This window comes from Gymnoscopelus microlampas (assembly GCF_963454915.1).
Source record: "Gymnoscopelus microlampas genome assembly, chromosome: 23".
Taxonomy (NCBI): Eukaryota; Metazoa; Chordata; class Actinopteri; order Myctophiformes; family Myctophidae; genus Gymnoscopelus; species Gymnoscopelus microlampas.
In genome coordinates this window covers 28,445,602-28,451,601 of record NC_139960.1, presented here as the reverse complement: position 1 = coordinate 28,451,601, position 6,000 = coordinate 28,445,602, and positions in this window count along the sequence as shown.

Below are 6,000 nucleotides of genomic sequence, written 5' to 3'. Positions count from 1 at the left end.
GTAGTACTTTGTAGTGACTTTTTTTTTGGTCCCTAACATTCATCGAGCTCTGGACTTAGTACATTTATTTTTTCACCATTGTGTCCCTACCGGAATGAAAGTTGGTCACTACCGAAACGAAAATTAAATCCGAAAAAATCACTAAGTGTGGAGACCAAAATCGTCCCCCCAAAAACCTGTTAGGAGTATGTTTCAGGCAATTTAGAGTTGATTGGTAGTACTTTGTAGTGACTTTTTTTTTGGTCCCTAACATTCATCGAGCTCTGGACTTAGTAAATTTATTTTTTCACCATTGTGTCACTACCGAAACGAAAGTTGGTCACTACCGAAACGAAAGTTAAATCCGAAAAAATCACTAAGTGTGGAGGCCAAAATCGTCCCCCCAAAAACCTGTTAGGAGTACATTTCAGGCAATTTAGAGTTGATTGGTAGTACTTTGTAGTGACTTTTTTTTTGGTCCCTAAAATTCATCGAGCTCTGGACTTAGTACATTTATTTTTTCACCATTGTGTCACTACCGAAACGAAAGTTGGTCACTACCGAAACGAAAGTTAAATCCGAAAAAATCACTAAGTGTGGAGACCAAAATCGTCCCCCCAAAAACCTGTTAGGAGTATGTTTCAGGCAATTTAGAATTGATTGGTAGGACTTTGTAGTGACTTTTTTTTTTGGTCCGCTCTGGACTTAGTAAATTTATTTTTTCACCATTGTGTCCCTACCGAAATGAAAGTTGGTCACTACCGAAACGAAAGTTAAATCCGAAAAAATCACTAAGTGTGGAGGCCAAAATCGTTCCCCCAAAAACCTGTTAGGAGTACGTTTCAGGCAATTTAGAGTTGATTGGTAGTACTTTGTAGTGACTTTTTTTTTTGGTCCCTAACATTCATCGAGCTCTGGACTTAGTACATTTATTTTTTCACCAATTGTGTCACTACCGAAACGAAAGTTGGTCACTACCGAAACGAAAGTTAAATCAGAAAAAATCACTAAGTGTGGAGGCCAAAATCGTCCCCCCAAAAACCTGTTAGGAGTACGTTGCAGGCAATTTAGAGTTGATTGGTAGTACTTTGTAGTGACTTTTTTTTTTTGGTCCCTAACATTCATCGAGCTCTGGACTTAGTACATTTATTTTTTCACCAATTGTGTCACTACCGAAACGAAAGTTGGTCACTACCAAAACGAAAGTTAAATCAGAAAAAATCACTAAGTGTGGAGGCCAAAATCGCCCCCACAAAAACCTGTTAGGAGTACATTTCAGGCAATTTAGAGTTGATTGGTAGTACTTTGTAGTGACTTTTTTTTTGGTCCCTAACATTCATCGAGCTCTGGACTTAGTACATTTATTTTTTCACCATTGTGTCACTACCGAAACGAAAGTTGGTCACTACCGAAATGAAAGTTAAATCCGAAAAAATCACTAAGTTTGGAGGCCAAAATCGTCCCGCCAAAAACCTGTTAGGAGTACGTTTTTAGGCAATTTAGAGTTGATTGGTAGTACTTTGTAGTGACTTTTTTTTTTGGTCCCTAACATTCATCGAGCTCTGGACTTAGTACATTTATTTTTTCACCATTGTGTCACTACCGAAACGAAAGTTGGTCACTACCGAAACGAAAGTTAAATCCGAATAAATCACTAAGTGTGGAGGCCAAAATCGTCCCCCCAAAAACCTGTTAGGAGTACGTTTCAGGCAATTTAGAGTTGATTGGTATAGGACTTTGTAGTGACTTTTTTTTTTGGTCCCTAACATTCATCGAGCTCTGGATTTAGTAAATTTATTTTTTCACCATTGTGTCACTACCGAAACGAAAGTTGGTCACTACCGTAACGAAAGTTAAATCCAAAAAAATCACTAAGTGTGGAGGCCAAAATTGTCCCCCCAAAAACCTGTTAGGAATACGTTTCAGGCAATTTAGAGTTGATTGGTAGTACTTTGTAGTGACTTTTTTTTTTTTGGTCCTTAACATTCATCGAGCTCTGGACTTAGTAAATTTATTTTTTCACCATTGTGTCACTACCGAAACGAAAGTTGGTCACTACCAAAACGAGGCCAAAATCGTCCCCCCAAAAACCTGTCACAGTCAGTTCACCTTCTTTTGGGTCTTGAGTCGAACCAATTACTCCCGCGGAGACATCAAATTTCTCTTTTGGGCCTTGAGTCTTGGGACTCAAGGCCCAAAAGAGAAATTTGATGTGTCCGCGGGAGTAATTGGTTCAACTCAAGACTCTTTTGGGTCTTGAGTCTTGGGACTCAAGACTCAAATCCTGGAAATGGCAAATCAGCATTGTGGGATTTGAAGGTGCAATAGTCATGTAAAAGTTGGAGAAATGTCCAAGTTGGATTTGAACTGAGAACTTTCCGGTTCTAAGCCCTGTATCTTAACCACTGCACCACAGTGATTCTTACTGACTTTGTTCACTTGCGTGTTCTTCACTAAAAGATTAGATAAAGGTGCAGGAGTCAGGTAAAAGTTCAAAAAATGTCCTTGTTGGATTTGAACCAGCAACCTTCTGGTTATAAGCCCTGTATGTCAATCACTGCACCACTGTAATTCATCCTAATGGACCCTTCGCTAAACCCCATTGTCCAATGCCAGCTTAGCAACCGTTGTTAGCCTGGCACAGGTCTGGCAAACTTTCGTCACCTGCCATAGCTGTCAATGTTATTTCGCCCGCACGCACACACACACACACACACACACACACACACACACACACACACACACACACACACACACACACACACACACACACACACAATCATTTGCAACATAATAGCAAGAACAGGAACACCACGATAACGCAATGGTGACTATGAACCAGCAACAGATTCCACTTACCCACAACTGGAGGGTTCTTTTCTCAAGCTGAAATCTGCGCTTAAACTGGAAGGCTATGGCTGTGCCTGTGTTGTTGAACACAACTTAACGTTGGGAAAGTATTACACGACTCACTCGCCCAGGTGGTGTCAATTATACTAATCACCGTAATCGTAACACAATTCAGAATCCCAGCGCTGCCTGTTTCGAATTCCGCATGTTAAAAGTATATTCAGATTCATTTGTTTGTCTATTTATTAACTGCTACTGTAGTCTTACCCTGCGGTACATAAACTCCTGTCACAGTCATGGATCAACTTCAACCTGGTGTTTGCACTTTCTCCATTTACGGTCCGTACAACGGTACATCTATATAAACGTTCAGATTTCAAATATAAATTGCTTATGCTATGGCCACGGATGTTAAAATTATGCACGGGACTCTCAAAAGTACCCGTATATTATGTGTTGTTCAATAAAAAGCATTTTAATCCGATCGGTGGCCATTTTCTCATAGAGTTATAATGTATCAGAGTGCAATACACCTACCAACCGATAGGGTCGCTTAGTTGAACGCATAAGGAGAAAATGGCCACCGATCAGATTAAAATGCTTTTTATTGAACAATACGGATGATACGGGTACTTTTGAGAACCCGTACATAAATGTAACATCCGTGGCCATGGGATAAGCACTTTATATTTGAAATATGAACGTTTCTGTAGATGTACGGGCCGTAAATAGAGAAAGTGCAAACACCAGGTTGAAGTTCATCCATGACGGTCGAGACAGTCGACCGTCGTGTATCCATGGCTATTACTCCCTCTAACATTTCCCGTGTTTTTAGTTCATTGAAATAATGTCATGCACATTTGTCCAGTGCATAGCCTACTGCAGGCCTTGTTGACTAGATTTAGAAGATATTTTGAAGCTCTTGCTGCTGAAATGATCGATTATTTTTAAGGGGAAAAGCCGTCATTTAACATGCAAGTCAATGGGTGAGAAGCAAAGTTTGCCAGGCGCTGCCAGGCCTGGGTGTGACTAACTACGCACCACCAGTCACAGAGTGGAGTGGGTGGGGCTTAGCGAAGGGTCCATTATGTTCACTTGCATGTTCTTCATTGAAAGGTTAGATAAAGGTGAAACAGCCACGTAAAAGTTGGAAAATATTTTTTGTTGGTTTTGAAGTCAGAACCTTCTGTGTGGTATCCTATCCACTGCTCCACCATGGTTCATAATTTCTCTGGTCTCTTGACTGAAAGATTAGATACAGACCACAAGAGTCAGATAAAAGTTGGGAAAATGTCCTGATTGAATTTGAACCGGGAACCTTCTGGTTGCAAGCCCTGTATCTAAACCACTGCACCACAGAGGTTCTTATTATTCTGTTAACTTGCATGGTATTCACTAAAAGATTAGATAAAGGTAAAAGCCCCAGGTAAAAGTTGGAAAGATGTTCTTGCTGGTTTTGCACTCAGGACCATCTGTGTGCAAGGCCTGTATCTTAACCACTGCTCCACCATTGTTAATACTTTTTTAGGTCTTTTGCACATTCTTCAGTGAAAGATTAGATAAAGGTGCAAGAGTCAGGTAAAAGTTGGAAAAATGTCCTAGTTGGTTTTGAACTGTGAACCTTCTGGTTACAAGCCCTGTATCTAAACCACTGCACCACAGTGTTTTTTACTCAATCTGTTCACTTGCGTGGTCTTCAATGAAATATTAGATAATGGTAAAAGCCAAAGTTTGTACTTTCCCCCCTTTAAATGTCCATTGCCATTGACAATGCATTGGGCGCTTAAAGTTAAATATTTCAAAAACTACAAATCATTTCAAAGAAAAACATCTCAAGGATGCATGCCCACAGTAATGTGGAATTTTTGAACAGTGAATGGAGTTTCTAGGTGAAAGTATTTTTTTGAGGTCCCAAAATCTTCCATCGACCTCCATTATAAATCTCTGAACTTTTAAAGGAGTACTATTCTAAAACAATGAAACATTTCAAAGATCCATTTTCAGGCAAACATGTCCATATTAGGATGAACATTTTAACGTTTGAATGGGGTTTCTATTCTATATATGACATTTTGAATCATTACAGTTAGTTCACCTTCTTTTGGGTCTTGAGTCGAACCAATTACTCCTGCGGAGACATCAAATTTCTCTTTTGGGCCTTGAGTCTTGGGACTCAAGGCCCAAAAGAGAAATTTGATGTCTCCGCGGGAGTAATTGGTTCGACTCAAGACTCTTTTGGGTCTTGAGTCTTGGGACTCAAGACTCAAATCTTGTGATTCACAGTGATTCTTACTGACTTTGTTCACTTGCGTGTTGTTCACTAAAAGATTAGATAAAGGTGCAGGAGTCAGGTAAAAGTTAAAAAAATGTCCTTGTTGGATTTGAACCAGCAACCTTCTGGTTATAAGCCCTGTATCTCAATCACTGCACCACTGTAATTGTCTCTGCCAGGAGACTATGTTTTCAATAGGAGTGCTGTGCATGCATGTGAAAAAAGGCTGGAAAAGGCTTAATTGTTTTGTTCACAGCTAAGATGAGTGACTTACCGGTACATTTGGCTACAATATACAGTAGTTAAATAAAATGTTTGTAATGTGATGCATTTGTATGTGACTTTATTATGGTCCAAATGTACAGTATGGCAGTTCATAATGGCCCCTTTTGAAGAAAGTTTGGACACCCACACCCCTGTGGTACAGTAGGTGGAGCTTGGGCCATCACCTCTGATCTACTTGGACCTGGTACTCTGTGTATTCCTCTCAAGGCCTTGAAAGCAGTTGTCATGATCTGTGTCATGTTCTGTCTCCCTGTTGTTTTCTTGTTGTGTTCCTTGTTTCTTAGTTATAATTCGTTTTTTGCAATACAGTTGCGTTCCTTAAAACGCATTGAGGTGCATTCATGTTTTTTATTTTTTATTGAGGCACATTAATGTTTTATTGTATTACATCATCAGTTGCATTTGGTTTGTTGTTGTTATTTGAGTTTTTAATTGAGTTGAGTTTTGAACCCTAGACCTTCGGTTAATAAACCCCTGATGTATTTCTTGAGCCACGCTGGCATGAAAAATGCAACTGAGAATGTAATACTTAACACACCTTTTAGAATTTAGATGGAGAGTGAAAAACATTCATAAGGCATACCTGCCAACCTCTGACCAACGTCTGATAACAG